The sequence below is a fragment of the Canis lupus genome, chromosome 31 (genome assembly GCF_003254725.2).
Source record: "Canis lupus dingo isolate Sandy chromosome 31, ASM325472v2, whole genome shotgun sequence".
Lineage (NCBI taxonomy): Eukaryota > Metazoa > Chordata > Mammalia > Carnivora > Canidae > Canis > Canis lupus.
The window spans coordinates 2,436,966-2,458,836 of NC_064273.1; the positions used below are offsets into that span (position 1 = coordinate 2,436,966).

Genomic DNA, 21,871 nt, shown 5'->3' on the forward strand with positions numbered 1-21,871 from the left:
ACAAACAGGCTTCTTATATTTTTGATGGCTTTCATTCTATTTGTAAAAATTTGTTTTTTTTTTTTTTTTTTTTTTTATTCGATAAGACCTAAAAAAGGGAAATAGAAGTAACTATTCAAAGGACACCAAATCACGGGTAGAGAACTCTAAACTTACCCCATAAAGCCACAACCTACTCTTCAGGACAACAAATTCAATGATCTTTTGTAATTGGCTATTATTATGTGATATGGAGAAACATTTCTTTGAGGCTCAGAAATCCCTGATACCCAGATTATCTGATATATTCCTCTCAAGAATTCTATAAGAGAGATATTAATGTTATGACCCACTCAGAGGGACGAGAAAATTTAAGCTTAGAGAGCTTCATTCTCTATAAAGGTCATGTAGCTATGAAGAGGTGGTGCTGGGGCTAGACCCCGAGGGTCTGGCTGCAGAACTGAGCCCTCAAATACCCTGTCCTTCCTCAGTGGGGAGGGGAGGGGAGGAGAGGGGAGGGGAGGGGAGGGGAGGGGGGATGTACTTTTAATACCTAAACTACACACACACACACACACACACACTCACACCTGAACCATTTTCTGAAAAGATTTATAGCAGAAACTTTTGCTCAAGCTTAATTTTTGGAAAGTTATAAAATGCATTTGCACTTAGAGATGCTCCTGGAGTTTTAGCTTCTGTTGTTTACCAGGAGCATTAAGGTGATCTTCAAACTGCTGGGCTTGGGAGAAACGCCAGCTGAAATGTCTATTCATGATCATTCTGCATATAGTCAATTAACACATTTTTTCCAAAATACTCTATGAGAATATTTTCCTCATATTTATTAAACTGATGAGAGAAAATCAAACTAGATATTTGTTACCTTTGAATACCAAGATAATGAAATGTTTAGAAAACCTCAAATAAATATTTGTTATTAAAATTGTGTCTTATTTTACATAATTAAAAGATGCTGGTTTAATTTTCAAAGATAATTAACCATTTGCTTCCTAATAAGAATTTTAAGGGATGCGTGATCCCGGGGTCCTGGGATCGAGTCTCACATTGGGCTCTCCGTGGGGAGCCTGAATCTCCCTCTGCCTGTGTCTCTGCCTCTCTCTTTCTCTGTGTCTCTCATGAATAAATAAATAAAATCTAAAAAAAATGAAAAATTACCATATAATCTATTATAAATTTTTACTAAGGAACAAAAGGAGAGAGACAGAGACAGAGACCATATCCTAAGCAATAAAGATAACTCTATACTTAGAGGCAATGGTTCTATTAGTTTGATTCCATGTATTTAATGTGAGCTAAAAACAAATTATCTAAGGAAGATATAATATTTTTTAGTTTTATAATTGTGATATAAATATAATCTAATAACATATTTTGGTATATTCCATTTTTTTCCAAAATTTTTTTTTCTATTTGAGAGAGAGAGAGCAAGCCAGGTGTGGGGTAGAGGGAGAGGAAGGGAGAGAATCTCAAGCAGGCATGCCCAGTGCAGAGCCCCATCCTGGGCCCCATCCCATGACCCTGAGATCAAGACCTGAGCTGAAATCAAGAGTTGACCACTTAACCTATAAAACCCCAGCTGCACCCCAAAATGCATTTTTAAGAGATTTTCTGATACATCTAAAGGCCCTGGTAGTTTCTAAAACAATAATAATTCTAAATATTTCTTCATAGTTTTTGGTTTCCTGTTCTTATTTCTTCTGCAAATGTATGTTGTACTACTATAATTACAATTATCCACTTATGTTTTGTTTTCACAGAGAATACCTGCAACTGTTTGCTATATGAAAGCATGGTCATAATTAAGTATTTTTAATATATTTAATCTACTATTTAAGGTATAAGGATTAATGCTAAATAATTTTTGTTTACAGTATCTATTCTAATAATTTATGAATCTTATATCTAAGGAATTAATCTACAATCATTTGTGAGTCATAATCCTGCCTCCCACAAGAAGTTAACACTAAGGGCAAAAACATAACAACTGAAAAAGAGACATAAGGATGAGTTCAATAAACAGAAGAGAGGTTGAATTAAAACATATGTGAACTCCTCTCTTAATCCTCAGTTCCTCAGTAGAGTCTGCAGAGAAGGCAGGGTGAAGAAATGTGGCTTTCCTGATGCCTAATCTTACCAAGAAGACATGTAATGGTGTCTAGAGGAGAGTTTTGTGAAAGAAATTTTGATTTGAGATGATGAATTTAAGTGATCATAAACAGGGAATTATTTGACCCAAGAAGACAGATCTCATTGATTCATCTAGTTTTTGCCACAAAGCTTTGACCAAAAAATACAGGAGGTGTCCTGGTCTGAAAGGGCAGCATTTCCTGAAAGAGGGTTGGGGAAAGCAGGCAAATATAGCTTGCATTCAAGCAGAACATTTTATTTTCTCTATCACTTCAGCTGTTGTTCCTCATCTCCAGAGGCTACCAGCCATGATCATTTGAGAAGTCACAATGGATCTATTCTATTCAATCCTCTTGTGGGGATAGGTCATTACACCAGTAGTGTGAGACTTCCCAGAATAGATTTTCCTTCTAGTGCTAATTTGTTTTTCTCTGGAGCAATACGCAGAGGCCGTAATCATGATAGTTCATCATGAGTGTTTTCTTGGTAGACTTTTTTTAACCTCTGCAGCAGCTGCAGGAGTGGAAAATATATGCACTAAAGCGATTAAATGAAAAAAAAAAAAAAACATGTAAAAGGCATAACATACCAGTAATGTGTGTATGATAGAAGGGTTTATTATAGAAAATAAACATACATTATAATTAGCTACAAGACAGAAACTGTGATTTTACAAACCACATGCCTTGAAAATTTTCCAACACCATCATAAGGGATTCTTAATAAAGGAATATCAATGAATTAGAGAGACTAGAGTTATTTTAAGGTCCATCAAAAGAAGAAGTGACAGATTCTATGATTCTCTGCCTAAATATAAAACAAGGAAAAATGTCTATGTATCTATTTCTATTGCTATATAGTATCCTTATTGCTATAGAGTTGTTAATAAAGTCTACTAATCTAAAAATGTATCATGTTATTCTGAACCTTAACTATGTAATGTGTGCTAGAGACATCAGATGTACCTCCCTCCCCCCAACCACTACCACCCATATCGATTGATTGAGTGGAATGAGCATCCAAGGTGAAAGCAACAGCCTTGTAGATTTTAGCTTAAAACCAATATTTCAGGATACCTAAAGATAGTCTGGACTGCCTTTGAAGATAGGAAGTTTTCTCTAACAGAAACAAAGTTTGAATGAACATTTGGAAGAATGATATGGAAATGAAGGAAACATTGGAAAGAATAGCAAGTCTAGATAAACTTTAAGCTCCTTCAAATGCCAGGGTCCATATTTTCTATGAAGGTCCTAAATTCATATGTACTAGACTTGTAGCCTCTTCTCTTTAATCCTTTTTTGTTACACTACTACCTCCCACATCCCATATATAACTCTAGCCTAGCACTGGAAAGTGAATTCATAAACCTGCCAAATGGATACCATTACTTGTAATACTCAATTTTTAGTTTTGCAACTGCTGATTTTCTCTTTGAAGAGTTTCATGTTATCAAGTGAGTATAACATAGTATTCAATTAATTAATTCTATAAGTGGGTATTTTCTCTTCTTTCATTGAACCCTATTAATTATGTAATTTTGATTATTATATTATTACAATTATTATATTTATTGTAATATAGAATATTACATACCATTTTAGAATGACTGATATTTGAATGGTTGTCACTCAATAATAATATGCATGGTAAGCACAGCTGCTTTGCTCTTATGTATTAATGGAAATATTTTATGGGAAATAATCAGCTTTCAACCCCCACAGATAACCCAGTTCAAGTCATGAGAAAAATATATATATATATTTTGCTATATCTTATATATATTATATATATTTGCTATATATTATATATTTAATATATATTATATATTTGTTATATATTACATATAATATATAATCATAATATAATGTGATTATATTATAATTATGTATTATATATAATTATATACTTATATATTGCTGATATATTATCTCCTATAAATATATAATGCATTATTATAATTTTATATGCACCATTTAAAAATAACCAGTAAATATGTGCAGTGTGTTAAAATTACAACTAATTTTTATATTCACAAAAAGTAGTCTGGGTGCCATTTTGTCCTAAGGGATATTGTAAGTAACAGTCTGGTTCACTAATACAGAATGCACAATAAGTTTCTGAAAAGAGTGATAGAGTAGGCATTCAGTTAGACCTGAGCTAGTAACAAGTGCTTTAGTACAGAGGAAAGGGTAGAAACCAAATTCCTAATGGCAGGAGAGACCTCAGGGGATATATGTGCATTCTCCCCTATGACCACCATCCTACAATAAGCTGTAACTTCATTAGAATGTATTTACATTATGGCTTTAACCGATACCCCACCACCACCACCACCACCACTAGAACTGTTGCCATAGCAGTTTATAGCTCTTTATAGTTTCAGATGAGCCCCCAAAACTCCCCCTCCTGACCGGTAGGAGGAGGAGGACCTTAGACGATGGGCTATGACCTTGCCACCACCCCACCTGTGGCCTACTACACATCTGATCTTGCCACCACCCTACCTGTGGCGTACTACACATCTGGCCAGCAGAAAAAAAGACAACCCTGACTCCTGGTGAAACTGCCCTGCCAGCTCTGGGCCTCTCAGCTCACCCATCTCCAGAGTGCACTTTTGCTGAAATTGCTATTAACGGTTGCTTAAGAGTTTGGCTCTGAGTTCTTTCTTGGCCAAACTTAAGAACTGAGGCCTGCGAGGGGACTCACTGTTGACAAGAGAATCCAGATATTTTGTGCCATATAATTGCACACGTGAAGTTCTAATCAGCTTCTTTCAAACAAAACGTAGTGGTCAATGAGAATCCTAGTTATTTAACATAAATTAGCTCTTTTAAAACTTGAAAATCAAGTCATACTATATTTTTAAGTAATCAGATCAACTACAAATATGTGAGTCCATGGAATATTCCTGATGCAAATGGAGAGGCTTCAAGTTGCCCTGGGTTTTGTATTGGTAAGTCTCAGGTGAGGACTTCTGGCAAACATCAACTTGTTAGTCATGGATAGCCTCATAGAAACAAAGAAAGTGGGTGTCATTTTTTTTTCCTAAAAATGGAAGGAAAAAAAGAAACAAAGCTCAAAAACTAATTAAACTTGCTGCAACAGAAATGAAACCATTTTGATGCAACTTATTAAAGGGAAAATGCTGTGAAATTAACAGTAATCAAAACCTAATTAAGGTTGATGCAATAGAAGCAGTAAAAGAATGCCTGATAACATTTATTGAACTAAAGAAACATGACTGTCTAAAGAAGGACACATGTAGAATAAAATTCATGTAATTATAGAAAAAGACTACAACATAGAAAGCACAGGTGTATTATAAACAAATGAAGAGAAATTTGAAACACACAATTCCTAGTAGAATCTTCTTTTTTATCTTGATTTTAGTTAATGAACATGTCTCCATGAGTAATAAAAGACAGCAAGAAATGATGGTATCTTTTAGTTTCCCCTTTTTATTACTCATAATTACTTGAAACTCTCCAACGGCAATGACAAAATGGTTCTTTTTTACCGGATGAACTATTTCATAAAATCTGTGAAGAGTACATAGCCATTTACTTAATGTAAGAGATAGTGACTAAATTCAGTGTTTTTCCTGAATGAGTAATGTAAGAAAATAAGATTTTGATGTTTTTCTCTCATTGTGTAATGAGCGACCTTGACTTCCACATTTGCTATTCTGAGATATGATCATCTTTACTCTTTCAAGCTGACTTCCCTTCATCTTGGTTAATGTCAATTAGATAGAAAGCTGAATTTTGTACATGCAGTAAGTATGTCAATCACAAAGTGCATTCTCTGAATTATTTAACATAGGCTGCAGAATAGCTAATGTAAAGAAATAGTCCTAAGGCTAAAACAGAAAGAGAGCAAAGAACAATTTCATTTGTTATTGTTTATTATTAGCCTTTTTAAAAATAAGACCTGAGTGCAAAGGAGAAAAATATAGATCCATTACAATAATTATTGTGAATATTACAAAACTGATAAGAGTATACAAACATAGCAATTTCAATATGATCCATAATAGTCATCTTTAACTGAATAGGGAGGAAATAGTACTATTTCAATAACTAAAAAGAAGGTTGATGCAGCTAGTCAGACAAAAAAAAAAAAAAAAAGGTCAAAGAAACAAAAACAAATCAAAGCTGATTTTTTATTCCTCCCAGGCACTATGCTACACAATGAGTTATCTCTGCCAGATGAGCCGCAATGCTAATTAGGGTACCTCAACCTTGGCTGCTAGGTTTGCTTCTAGAAATAATAGCTCTGAAGAGTAGCCATGTGACACTAGACCATGGCTCTTAAACTTTCACGCACATATATTTAAAAGATGAGTTTGGTAAAATGCATGTTCTGGGTCCTATCTCCACAGATTCTGATTCAGTAGGTCAGGATAAGTCCAAGACATCTGAAATTTTAGAAGCACCCCCAAGTGGATTTGCTGGAAGGGCTTTTCAATTCCATTTCAAGCTGTAGGTTTTTATGTCCCTTAAAGACAATCACTGTATATTTACCTTTCTACCAGTCAAGTCACTTTAGTCACCTTCAGGACCCCTTCCTCATTCTATTACTGTAACTGGGAAAAATTATATATATTTTTTAAATCTGTGAGTAGTGTTTTATATATTGTACAAATATAAAAACATTGTGCAGAGCCAATAGGAAGTAACTTAGTTAAATGCCTGGTGATTTTCAATCTTGGCTGCACATCAAACTCACCAGGGGCATCTTTAAAATACTACTGCAGAAGCCAGGATCCAAATCAATTGAATCAGACTCTCAGGGAGTAATCCTTGTACCTCTGTATGTTTTAAATCTCCCCAGGTGAAACTGAGGTGCAGCAGAGATTGAGAGTCACTGACAGTAGGATAGAGTAATTTATCAACAATAATAAGTTCCTAATAAGAAATTTAGAAATTTCTGATAAACTTTGCTGCTATAGTCTTAGTTTCCCTAGTACTTTGCCCTCTTCTATGCTGCTATGATGGCAAAACTCTGACTTATATTTTTTTCCTGATTTTTACTCAACTGCTATTTTAAATCTTTGCATGAACTTCTCTCTTCTTCAGAGAAGACTTAGTTTCTCTTTCAAGCTTAATTAGTATGTCTGCCTTGACAATGTTGCCCTATTTTGGAATCAGGTACCTTATCCATTAGGCTCTGTGGGATTGCCCTATTTTGGACACAGGTTCAGCTCTCAGTGACCGTGTCTGTATTTTGTGAGCACTCATCCCCAACCCCACCATAATTTAGCAGTGTGGGATGCAGTGTTCATAGACTGAATACAGTAGATCTACCTCTTCCTTTGAACCTTTTCACAAAGCAAAAATAGTAAATAAAAGCTCCTCTATGTTCTTGGAAGCTGAATGATGTTAACATCACAGGTTGTTGGAAGTCATTTTCCCCCCATTTTCAATGAGCCAGTCACTATTTGGAGAACAATGAAGCCAATAAGCAGAAAAACAAACAAACAAACAAATAAACAATGATATAAGAAAGAGAAACTAAATGGCATTCGAGATCAAGATTGTAATGGACTCTAAGACTTAATTTTGTTCCAATCCTTTTCACAGTTGAATTAGCAATATATCCCTGTTTGGTGAACCTGTATCAACTGGAGTTTCCATCATCTACCCAAAACAGTTCTTTCCCTATAATCCAGCCTCCCATGATTATAGGTCCTCCAAAGAAAATCATACACCGTAAGTGAGTTCTGCTGTTTCACCACCCCCTATTTTGTACCTCTTCTTGGGATGAATGACACCTTCATTTGACCACCTAACTTTTCAGAGGCAACATTCTGTTATTACTTGTAATAGCTTTAAGATTTCAAAACAAAAACAAAATATAGATTATTAAGTTAAAGTTCCTTTTTTCAGAAAAACATAATAGGCACCTCGAAGAGAAATTTTGTAGAAAATAATTCTTAATATTATTTTTGAGCGTTCAACATGTGCTAGGAAGTAGTCTATATCCTTCCCACTACAAACTCATTATGACAATTTCAGACTGGGTTTCTTAGGGCACTGTCCTAAGGGCTCCATGCCTGGCTTGATGCTCTGCTGTGATCATTGGGTTTAATGCTCTGCTATTGCCAACTTGAAATTGGTCGTGAATTTTGAAGAAGCGGCCATACATTTTATTTTCCACTGAAAGCTACAGATTAAGCATCTGGTCTTAATCCATGAGATACATTTGATTTTTGTCTCCATTTAAAAATAGATAAACTTCAAGTCCTTTGTTCAAATTCATAAAGCTATTAGGTGGTACAATGAAATTCTCACACTGACCATGTAGCTCCATTGACCACTTCCTCAGCCATCATTAATGAGATAGCCACTTGAAGTTCAAATTGAGCATGTGAATCAGTGATTACAAAATATAGTTGTCAAAAAATACTTAAAGTTTATCTAAATGACCAAACATTCCACCTGATTTATGTGTGTCAAAAACAATGTACCAGTGAAATGGTGTTCACGTACCTATGCCAATAAAACCCACAACTATATTATAAGGGCTATTGAGGAAAGAATACTGTTAATAATTAACTATCATAAAGATGACTTACTTCACTCCTCTTTTATCATAGCATCTCAGTTAAATAATTTCCTAACATAACTTAAGACAAGGTGCCTAGATATTTTCATTAAAAATATTACTGTTCTAGGTAAAGTCTAACTTCAGAAGTTATATGTCATGGTAAAAATATATTCTGAGGTAATGTACCTGCAGAAGAGCAACAGAGCAGAACACTTTTTAAACAGTGTATTGTTTGTCAGAGTTCACTTAGATATTTTTAAGGAATGCTTCTTCTAGTCCAAGATTCTCATGTGTATGGAACCTCAAAAATGATTGCTGAAGCACATCAGTCAGTTCCAGAGAATGACGATAAGACATAACTAACACACACTTGGCAAAACAAAAACAAAAAGTGAGTGCAAAAAAGTGTTTTTCCTTCCCATACTCCCTTCACCCCACCTCAATTCTGACACTTTATACCCCGTGATGAATTATTCTTCCTTGAGGTTGTGGAATTTCTCTGTATCTGAGTTTCTTTCCCTAACGGAATTTCAGGCAAAAGGAGAAAGACTATTATAAGTGCTTAGATGGGTTTCTATTTCAGAAGCAGAAAAATATTACATAAGTCAGCTAAACAGCATGCTACTTTTCCTTTATTTTCATGGCACTGGTCACTCCACCGAATGAAACAGAAATCCCCAAATTTACCTCTATCAGTGTAAAATTCTATAATATGCTTGACTTTGTTCATTTCAATTTATGTTGTTTGGAGCATGAGAAATATTCTAAAGTAAGTATGATTTGAACATATCTCTTACCATATCTCAGACCATAAAACATTCCTTATTAAACCCAGGGAATAGTAGATTGTTGGTTGACTTATTTTTTTTTTAAGTGTATGGAACTTTCCCATATAGAAACTGAGACCTACATTTTTAGAGTTGAGGAAGATCACAGTCTCTGATGACAACCATGATCCATAAGTTCAGTTTCTTCCATAAAAGGTTAATTAGAAGTCACCTGAAATCATTTTGCCTATTAACTGAACTGTATTTTAACTGGCCAGACACTAACATGGCTCTATCAATGCCACTTTGCTTATATCAAAATCTTTAGAGATATAAACTCCGGAGTCAATAGATTGATATTTGGTTTCAGGTAAAAGGAATATAGCTTTGAAATGTCTTTTCAATTTTAGTCATGCAGGAGGGATTGTCTTTGAGTTCCCCTGGCCGTCTTCTTCGGTCCACAACATAAATTACTCCAATTCGGTTTCTATTACCCTCTATTCAAAGCCCATTAAATATTTCCAAATAGATATTCTTTATGTCACACACATACAGTGAAATCCAAGGCCTTTTTTATCATATAGTTAAGGGATGCCACACACTGCTCTCAAACACGGAGAGTAATTTCCTCATTTTAAAGCAACAAATTAATTCTGACCTCCACTATTGACTCCTGAAGAAGGAGCCTGATCTTCCAGGCCTTGATCAGTTTGCCTCTAAAAATTTCTAATTATTGTTAGCAGTCGGCAGAAGGTAGAAAGAATCAGAACCTGAAGCCATATGTGACCACAATATCTTCTCTGCTTTCACTGGAATAAATTATCATCTAGACCAGTAGCAAATGGTCATTTTTACAATCATGCCTTCTAGGCTTTTTCCTTTGACTATTTTCAGCTCACTACACTAAGAGAAAATGCACTTCTCTAGAAAGTCACTATACTCTTTAAAGGGAGTTTTCTCTTTTTCCCCTGAAAGCTCTTTAAATAAGTGATGGCAAAAGGTCAGATGCTATCAGGGTGCTTTAATCCCTTCATTACAAGTCAATAACATCATTTGTATTCCATGTGGTGTCTCAAAACTAAAACTCATTTAGTTTTCCAAACTGACAGTTTTCCAAACTGACAATTTGTGGGCAATTATGACATTTAAAACATCAGCCTGTATGAGAGTGGAAGAGAAATATTTTCTTCATTGAGGGTTTTAAAACACATACAGCTCTTTAGAGCCAAACTGAACTAGAAATATGATGACTTCCAGTAGAAATAAAGGGAATACCATGAAAAGACTCAATTAAAGGGAAAATTTACCAGCAAGGGAATTTGATACCAGAGAAAATATGATATAGTAGTAGACTTGGTCTATACTGAGTCTGTTTTTTTGTAAGCAAGGACAGATGGATAGATTAGATAGATAGATAGATAGATAGATAGATAGATAGATAGATCTATATTCCACACTTGTAGGCACAAACAAGATCTGTAAAATTCCCTTTGGGGATTAAATTGCAACTTCTTTGACTAAGGAAAGTAAAAAAAAGACAAAGTACATAAGGTTCCTTAGGAAAAATACCAACAATCAAAATAAACAACAACAAAAACATTTCAAGTCTCTAAAATACATGATTCACAGGGGAATTCAGAATTCAAAGTAAGAATTTCTATGGCTCTGCCTTGCCTCCAGGTTCACAATCCCTAACAAAGCTTCTTGAAGTTTCCAAAATGAGAAATGCCCCTATAAGCTTGACTTCTGGGCAATCTTTGATTATTTCCCTACAGCTCAAGGTAAACAATGATTAACAGGATAAGGCCAACAAGTCAGAAGAAAAAAAAAAGCAGAAGCAGAAGTTGTTCTCATAGTAGCTACATCTCACACGTTTCAAATTTAAAAGTGTAACTTTTTATAAGCTATCAAACTATGTCTATCAAAGCATTAATCACAAGTATATGAAGAAAACAAGGCAACACTAACAAAACTACTAGGGCTATCAGTAGAGTAAAGCGTTTCTTTCCTTTTTTTTTTTTTTTTTTTAATTTGTTTATTTTTTGGTCCACTACAGTTTTAATGTCCTTCAAGAAGTTAAACATGTTAATTTTCATTTTTATCAACTGGTGGGATCAAGAGGCCATCACACCCATAATTTCAACATTCACACACAAGCATTCATGTGTGCATGCACACCCACACACCCACACTGTAGGAGTATCCAATTAGCTCCTTTTAATTCTTTGTTTAGAATTTGAACATGCATGACCCTTGAACATTGTAGCTTTTAGGGGCACTGATCCCCATATAGGTGAAAATCCACATATAATTTTGTGTCCCCCAAAATTTTACTAGTAGCCTGCTGTTGACTAGAAGCCTTACCAATAACATATATTTTGTATATGTATTATATACTGTATTCTTGCAATAAATTAAGCCAGAGAAAAGAAGATGTTGAAATTGTAAGGAAGACAAATATACATTTACAGAACTGTACTGTTTTGTTTTTTGTTTTTTTTTTAAAAAAACATATATATGTAGACCCACAGTTCAATCCCATGTAGTTTAAGCGTCAATGGTGGTTATATTTCAGCTGTGTCCATTAGGAGTTCTGTAACTCTTAACAACTTAGTTAACTACTCTGGGATTCTGTATCCTCAAGTTAAGGAGATTAAATAAGATGTTGCCCATGAAAAGTAAACCCTGTGTGTGACATACCAAAAAAAAAAAAAAAATCCCTGAGGAAAATGTTAATTTCCTTACTATATACCCATGGCCAACCTTCTTTTCCCTAAGAGGAATGGGGAGAACTGAGAAGTTCTTAACCCCTGCAAATGAGACCACTATTGGAAGCATTCTGCTCCCTAGTAGATTCTGGGCAGTAGATTCATCACATTCTATTGTCTTGGGAGATCTAACTACAAGCCAGACTCAGAACATGCATCATATGACTGAATTAGTACTGAGAAGTAAAGGAAGTACTAATGAGTAAAATATATATCATTATTCCTAGAAAAAATAGTTGCCTAACCAGAATGGGTTAGAAAGACCTTAATATATGACAATAACACAAATCAACTATATCAAATGTGATGAAGAAGTAGAAAGTAGATTTTTTGTTTATGGCCCCAAGCCTTTCTTATTGGTTGGTGACTTTTAATTTGTATATTTTTTGGCTTTGCTATAGCCAGTTTTCTTAAGGCCATGTAATTAAAAACTCTAAGCAATTAAAAGCCCCTTGGCAATCTTTGATTTGCATATAGGGTAATGTTTAGTTTGCTTTGCCTAGATTTATGACTTTGAAGGACAGATACTACAACATTTATGAACATTAAAAGAATTGTGAGTATAAAATAAAACTTTATTTCATTTTAAACAAAATCAGATGGAAAAATGTAAGTACTAAATGTGTGATTTTTCTTTTTGCTTTGCTTTAAGAAATCTTTGACAATCATAGCAATTCTATTTTTGGACCTTCGTTTTGGATTTAATAAAGTAGAAATCTTATAGATGGGTGGTGCTCAAGTAGCATAAAATTCCCCAGTAGAAATGCATAGAGATTTCTTTACATGGTAAAACGTATTTGGGGAAAGTACAGCACAGAACCATTTACTATTCTTAATGAACAGTTCTGTTAAAATAAGCCTTAGGAAGACTTTCCTTGTGAAACTATCTCAAATGAATCTCTGATCAATTGTCCCTTTTGTTGCCTCTGGTCTAGTCTACTACTTTACACAATAAAACAAGTTGTATTTCTAAAGTGATAAAACAGGTTGAAAACAATTAAGCTTTCTATACATATAATAACCTCCTTATTGCCCTAATTTACTGAGAATCACTTGATTTTCTAAAGTCAGACTTTTTGATCTAGAGAAAATACAGTATTTTTATGAATCTACACAGACCACTACACAATAAAGTATATATACACTACTGCATGCACCTGAAAAGTAATAAAAATGCATGTTTTATGAAACGTCTTAGAAATGAAATGTACTAGAAGTTAGACAGCCATTATAATTTTCTACTGAGTTACCACCCACTATAACATTTGTAAGAGATTGCAATTTCCACAAGCACTGCTGGAGGGCTATCAAGATTTTATGGTCATATATTTTCATATTATGTTGTCTACAAATGATTATTCATTTACTCAAATGTTCAATTTTATTCAATAAAAGAATGATTTCAATGAAACCTACTGTGATTTCCTTAATACTCTCACTGTAAGGTCATTGAAAGAGGCAGTATTAATGGTGCTTTTCAGTATCCTTGATGCAATTTCTAGCCTGCTTATGTGACCTTCCATTTGGGGGTCAACTTGGGTAACTTAGTAAAATTAGAATTTTCTGCATAATCTCTGGACCACAAAGAATCCAATAGCTCCTGACTACACTTACCTTGCAATCAGAATTTAACAATGCTATCTCAATTCTCATTTCTATCTGATTTGTAATTGCAGTGATACTTCTTCAAAAATGGTTGCTAATTTTCAAGTAGAGACTTATTCTTCAAATGGGTTAAAAAGCTCTGCATTTAACAAAAATAAAACTTTTAATAGACATTTTAAGGTGGGTTAATAGCCTTTTTTATTAGGATAAAAGAACACACACTGAGAATATCTTTCTGCCATATGAGTAATCAATGAGCCAATATGGTTGTAAATCTTCCAGAAATTCCCCACGGTTTAATTTTTTTTTAAAGTGTTTATTCATTTCTGCCCCCTATCCTTCATTTCCTCATTATCGTTTGGTAACTGTAGGGGGAATCTTTTAATTTTGCAGTAAGAGAAAAAAAGTACTTCACACTTTTCCTTAACAATTTCTGCATATTAAAACAATCCCTATTATATGTATATATGCTAATCATGAAGGAATAAGTGATACAAATATTATTTGTAAAAAATTAAAACCTACAATCAGGAAAACCATTAGTTTCATTATTGTTCTTTAATTATTGAAATATGAACATGAAATTTGTCATGTTAATAGAAACATAGTCAAAGTAATGACTAAATCTAAATGCATTTGTTCATTAAATAATACAGTGGGTAGCGTTATACAAAAAGTAGAGTCCAGCTTTTCAATAATTACACATATGCCATGATTAATTTATTGGTACTATAATTTTCCAAGTAAAGCGATTGATAATGTACTTAGAAAATTCACAATAAATGAGCCATGTCAGAATGACAAGGTTTTTTAAAAATTACATTAAACTCCTATAAAAGTATGCAATAAGACAAAAGGTCAGTACTTACACTGTCTTAATATAGTTATAAAATTAATCTCTTAACTATATTATTTTACTTGCAAAGATATATTACTGGGATTGTGAGACATAGCAATTATTAATTAAAATAGTTGATAATCTAGATTATTTTGAATAAAATCCATATTGATCATCAATAAACATCTAACAAGCATTTATAGCATTGAGAATAAGCCTCAGTTCCTGACCTAGTATTCAAAGCATCTGCACACAGTTAGTCTAAAAAGATTGTTTAGAGAATGTTCATTTAGAAAACCTTTGTTTCCAGCACTGTCTTTTTTTATATAATAAATTTATTTTTTATTGGTGTTCAATTGACCAACATACAGAATAACACCCAGTGCTCATCCCGTCAAGTGCCCTCCTCAGTGCCAAAAAATGGCCATATTTTTAAGTTCACATAGTGTTTTATTTATCTCCACCTGCATCTATAGGTTTGCTTAAAATAGAGTATAATTGTATAATGCCCTTTACTAGTTCCTTTAACTCAAATGCCTACTATTTGATAGGCACTTTTCCAGGATTGTTGGTAATCTTAACCACACCTCTGCAAAGCAGGTATTATCTCCGCTTCATCCACAACAGTGCTTCTCAAAAGTGCCAGTCACAAACTGTTTATTACTTACCTGCAAAGAGATAACTTAGAGAAGTCCAGAATAAATGCTTAGAAACTTTTATAGCAATTTGACATTGCCATGACTTCCAAGTGTGTGATCTGTCTCAACAAATCTGGCTTGTAGTTTAAGTTTTTTGTAGAAGTAGCTGGGGAAGCTATAATGTCAGGGAAACATATTAGAGTAATCTAATTAAGGAGCTAATGCAGACCATAAACCAATGTACTGCTCTCTTTATCAAGAAAATCTTGCTATACAATAAAAAATATCAGCGGAATATCAGGGTTCTTGACAGTGTAGTAAAATTTGTGAATTATGTTAAAGCTAATATATTAAAGTGAGATTATTTTCTTCTGACACATAAAGATCGATTATAAACAATTCTATTGCATACTGAAGCACAAAGGTTATAGATGTTAAAACTTCTGTTGAGAATGTCTGACGATAAAAAACCAGCCCATTCTCAAATTTTGAATATAGCCAGTCTTCCTTATTTGTCTGATATGATCAGACAAATGATCTTCAATGATCTTAATCTTTCAATGATATTAATACAGTAAAATATGTGATCATTTTGACATTTGCAAGAAGTTATCAGAGACCATTTTACAATACTAATAGGACATTTTGAACTGTACATTCCATCAAAAAGCCCCATCAGAAATTTATGGATCTTGAAGTCAATATTTATCATCAAAATATATTTAACTAAAACTTCACAAGATAAATACTATAACCAGATACTAATGAAGAATTGAAGATGAATTTTGAAAATGCAGCAAAACTTGGCTCATTTGGATAAAGTTTAAAATGAATATCTTAAGATTGCTGAAATTGCTTCAAAATCTCTTTCCATCCTGTTAACATACTTGTCTGAGATTCACTTCTCCACTATGACTGCTATTAATATAAGATGGAAATAGTTTAGATTATACATCATTCCCTGAAAGAAATGCTAGTCAGTCCAAAGAGATTAGATAAATTAAGCAGGAAGCAAGCTCATGTCACATTAAAATTTAAACAATTGATATATTGATATATATATATATATGTAATGTTCATTCAAAATGTTCATGTAGGTTTCTAATATGAAAAGTTGCTATTTATTTCATAACTTTTTTCAAGTTTTTATTGATTTATTCATGAGAGACAGAGAGAGAGAGAGAGGCAGAGACACAGGCAGAGGGAGAAGCAGGCTCCACGCAGGGAGCCTAATGTGGGACTCAATTCCGGGACCCTGGGATCACATCCTGAGCCAAAGGCAGACACTCAATGGCTGAGCCACTTAGGCGTCCCTATTTCATAACTTTTTGTGTAGTTCTGAATATAGAATAACAAAAAATTACAATTAGTAATTCTCTGTATTATTCCTAATACACCATACTCAATGAGTGCATACAATTTTTTAATTATTTTCTTTTGAAAATAATAATAATAAAAAGTTGGAGTTTGCATTTTGTATTTTTTCACTTTTATTGTTTCATTTTTTAAATCATCTTTTGTACTTTACAAAGATTTCACTTATGCTTGATTTAGGAAAAAAACAAATGTCTCTCACCATAGATGATTTGACAAGTACTGACTGGGTTCCATGAATAAGGTTAATCTGTTTGTTGTGGTCGCTATTGCAGCTCCACTCCTAGAACCTTGGACTGAAAGTTGCAGAAAAGACATTTCTACTTCCTGTGCATGCATCAGCAGCAACAAAAACCAGCTCCCCTCTTTTCTACTACCTGTAGTAGTTTGGTACATGTACCTTCAACCTGTAAAATTAGAGTAAATGGAACATCTACTAATTATTTTGAATCTATAATCTTAGACTCCCCTTAGAAACAGAATTATTATTAATTTCTTTTGTCATGCCTTCTTTGACATAAATAGGTGGTAGTAGATTAATAGTATAGTCAATTGTACGGCTACTCATAATCGGATTACTTTGCTCCTGATTTGAAAACTAGAAATTGATTTTTGGTTGCATGACTATGTCACTAAACTCAGTCAATCAATTCCTTGCTTAAATACCTTTCAAATATATTCTTCCTATTTTCTTAGCTCTATTTTTTGTTTAGGTCAGGTAACTCTCCAAATACTGAATTTTTAAAAAAATTCTATTAAAAAAAAGCTATAGCTCATGTACTAAGGCAGGAAATTAAAGTAGAGCTATGGCTATTTAAAAATAGAATCACAATTATTTGTAGACAATTCAGGGTAGTATAATGAGAAACCCAAAAGAAATTCAAAACACTATCAGAACTGGTAAGAGAGTATTTAGTGAAGAGGTAATAAAAAAATAGAAATGTACATTTTGACTTACTAGATATTGAATCAATATATAGAAGGGGACAAAAAATTGGTTAAAGTGGCTGCCAGTGTTGGGGTACCAGGCCTGGTTTCCATTCTCACTGTGTGCCACTCTTTTGTCATGTAATCTCAGTGACGGTTCTACAAATGATTGAGCTTTAACTTCTCTTTATGAAAATCTTGTACTATAGAGAACCTAAAAGTTCTCTCTCCCTAAGATAGGTCACTTTTACTAAAGCCTTTAGAGTCACAGCTCAGCTTCCATAGTAAAAACCCTCATTGCATTTCACCTTCAACATAGTTATAGCACCCAGGGAATAGTGAGGGTGGATATCATCTCTTAAATATATTTTTGCTTATGAAAAGGCTTTTTAAAGGTATATATCCATTCACAGCCACTTTCAGTTTAAAGAGAATATTTATGATCTCAAATTCCTATTAGACTGAAATTGCTTAAGAGTTTTTTTTTTTGATGTTGCATCATTTGATTTTTCAACATGTCAAAAATCTCAAAAAAAAAAAAAACAAAAAAACAAACAAACAAACAAAAAAACAACCCACAAACCTCTAAGAAGGACAGCCCGGATAGCTCAGCAGTTTGGCGCTGCCTTCAGACCAGGGCCTGATACTGGAAACCCGGGATTGAGTCCCACGTGGGGCTTCCTGCATGGAGCCTGCTTCTCCCTCTGTCTCTCTCTGCCTCTGTGTGTGTGTGTGTGTGTGTGTGTGTGTGTGTGTGTGTGTCTCATGAATAAATAAATAAAATTTAAAAAAACAAAAAACAAAAAACAAAACAAAACCTCTAAGAAGAGTTACCGCCTAAAAAAAAAAAAAAAAGAGTTACCACCTGCAAACCTGCACATAGAAGCCCATCGTCCTTCACCACACACTGGCCTCAAGAGGCATATAGGTTGGAACTGAAATTGCTTCGTGTAATTGGTCAAGGTTGATTCAGGAACCCACGCAAATCCATGATCCAACTGAGATTTGAACTCAGCTGCCCTGATTAACAACCCTATAAACTTCAACCAATTCTTCCATAATATTTGCAAAGGTTCATGAGATAGGATTTTAAGGTACTCCCCCAAAAATAAGTCAACAATAAACAATTATCATTTTCATATGAAAGTATAGTTACTGGTCCCGAGAAGATGTTTTAATCACAATTCATCATTAGGAAATAGGCCATTTGGTCTTGTGGCATGCAATTTCCAGCATCAAAAGAAAGGTAGGCTATATGTATCTGAAGGGGCTTTGAAAGTAAATCTATTTCTAGATTCGTACTACTATCATTCTCTCTAAAAAGTAAACGTGAATATACAGAGCATATAGACCAACCATTCAGCATTTCCCCTTCCCATTTCCCATTTGTACTTCAGTCCAGTCATTAATCTCAATATAGATAAGCATAAAACCTGGAGATTTAATTCTTACAAACATCCACACTTTGGCACTAAAATAATACTGCCTCCTACACTTAATAGTGCCGCAAAATACTCGTTTACTGCTATTTCCAAGGATTGCTACAAGGGCCTGGTGGGACTGAAGAAATAATAAACTAAGGAAAATGGAGTGCTTAAACTAATTTATAACTCTTCATGCTCACACAGCACAAAACAATACATTAAAAATATTTATTCAGGAAAAGCTGTTTCTAAATTGTATGATTCTTTTTGATTGTAGAGAAATGTTACTTGAAGAGGGGTGGAGGAGGAAAAATACTCAGTTTTTATAAATAAAGGAAATATACAAAATTAATTTAAAAATACTAAGTGAATAAAAATAAATAAATACATAAATAAATAAATAAATAAATAAAAATACTAAGTGAATAAATTAAAAAGTAGATCATATTCATTAACTACAATAAATTGGACAACTTAGAAGAAATGGATAAATTCCTAGAAACATATAACCATCCAAAATTGAATCAGGAAGAAATAGAAAATTTGAAGAGACCAAATACTAGCAATGAAGTTGAATCCATAATCACGGAACTCCCAGTAAACTAAAGTCCAAGACCAGATGGCTTCACAGGTGAATTCCACCAAACATTTAAGAAAGAGTTAATGCCTAATCTCCTCAAACTCTTCCAAAAAACTTTTTAAAAAGGAAAGAAAGCTGCCAAATTTATTTTATGAGGCCAGAGCTACTCTGATACAAAAACCAGACAAAGATACAACAATAAAGAGAACTGCAGACCAATACTTCTGGTGAACATAGATACAAAAATCTTCAGCAAAATATTAGCAAGCCAAATCCAACAGTACATTAAAAAATCATTCACCAACATCAAATTTCAGGGATGCAAGTGTTATTTCATATTCACAAATCAATGTGATCCATATACATTAATAAGAAAAAAGATAAAATCCATATGATCATTTCAGTAGATGTGAAAAAAAAAAAAACCCTCACTTGACAAAGTACAATACTTTTTCATTATAAAACCCCTCAACAAAGTAGGCTTAAAGGGATCATATCTCAATGTAAGTAAAGGCCTTATATGAAAAACCAGCAACTGACATCACACCCAATGGTAAAAAACTGACAGCTTTTCCTCTAAGATCAGGAACAAGACAAGGATATCCACTCTTACTACTGTTTTTTCAACATAGTGTTGAATGTTCTAACAGCAGCAATCAGATAAGAAAAAGAAATTTAAAAAAACACATAATTATTGGTAAGGAAGAAGTAAAATTTTCACTATTTGCAGATGGCATGCTAGTATATACAGAAAATCCTAAAGCCTCCACCAAAAAATGAATCATCATTTTAAAATTAGTATCACCATTAATGAATGACTGTGTATGTTCTTATTGCTACTTTTTGCAACTTATACCAATACTTCCTAGTTTACTTATAAAAAAGCTCATCAGGATTGAAAAAGGGCAATACTAATTAGGGGTACCCAAGTTGTAATATTTGAAATAGAGTTTTCTTATTCATTTTGTATGTCATATTGAAGTTATTTTCATAAAAAAATTATCCTTTCAAGAGAAAAGAATATTCCACATAGATTCTACACACAGCCTATTGAATGTGAGCTTTGCTGAAGGTAGAAGGTGTAAATTATAGTGATTGCCTGGCTAAGTGGCCACACCCCTAGTCATATTGCAAAGCACAGTAGAGGCCCTTAGTTAAGCTGAACCAATCCATTTCTGTCTACTGAAATTTTGAAAGTAGGTGAGAGAAATGCAATTAACTAAGTTTTGTGTGGAATAATCTTTATGTTAGTCTTACAGGCCTAAGTTTTCATCAGTCTCAAATTCAAAAAATTAGCACTATTTTTACAATGTAGATTCACCACAGATGGGGATATTACTGTCTCAAAGTCTGTTATACATTATTAAGAAAAACACAGAATGGGTAAAAACACTAAAAATTAAATGGTAAAACTTTAAATGCTATGTTGTATCTAAATAGAATTATATTGGTATAAACCAAATTATTACAAATAGAATTAAATTTATACATTATGGACAGTATAATTTGATGCTGTTATGATTTTCTTATGCTTACTAAGAACTATAATGGCAATGTTATTTTTTAATATTTTATTTATTTATTCACGAGAGACACAGAGAGAGAAATAGAGGCAGAGACACAGGCAGAGGGAGAAGCAGGCTCCATGCAGGGAGCCCGACGTGGGACTCGATTCCGGGTCTTCAGGATCAAGCCCTGGGCTGAAGGAGGCGCTAAACCGCTGAGCCACCAGGGCTGCCCAGCAATGTTATTTTGAAACTTACTTAAAAAAATTTTTAGGATATCTTACATTCTCCATGGTCTCTGTTCGGATCCTGATTAAAAGGCCATTCAACATAGACACCATATCAGTATGTCACCAGGAAACCAGGTCCCTGCGTAGTACACTGTTACTTCATTTATTTGATAAATAATACATCATACTTTATTTGTGTTTCTTTTCTTTCTTTCCTTTTTTCTTTTCTTTCCTTTTCTTTCTTTTCTTTTCTTTTCTTTCTTTTCTTTTCTTTTCTTTCTTTTCTTTCTTTCTTTCTTTTCTTTTCTTTTCTTTTCTTTTCTTTTCTTTCTTTTCTTTTTCTTTTTTTTTAAGATTTTATTTATTTATTCCTGACAGACACAGAGACAGAGGCAGAGACACAGGTAGAGAGAGAAGCAGGCTCCCTGCAGGGAGTTCAATGCGGGACTCAATCCCAGAACTCCAGGATCACTCCCTGACCCAAAGGCAGACACTCAACCGCTGAGCCACCCAGGAGTTCCAATTTGTAACTCTTT

General features: G+C 33.7%; 1 protein-coding gene across 4 annotated transcripts in view; it reads right to left on the reverse strand.

Annotated features, from left to right (window-relative positions):
- The window catches only part of CADM2 (cell adhesion molecule 2), a 1,069,595-nt gene that overhangs the window by 215,341 nt on the left and 832,383 nt on the right, over positions 1 to 21,871 (reverse strand). The window lies entirely within an intron of this gene.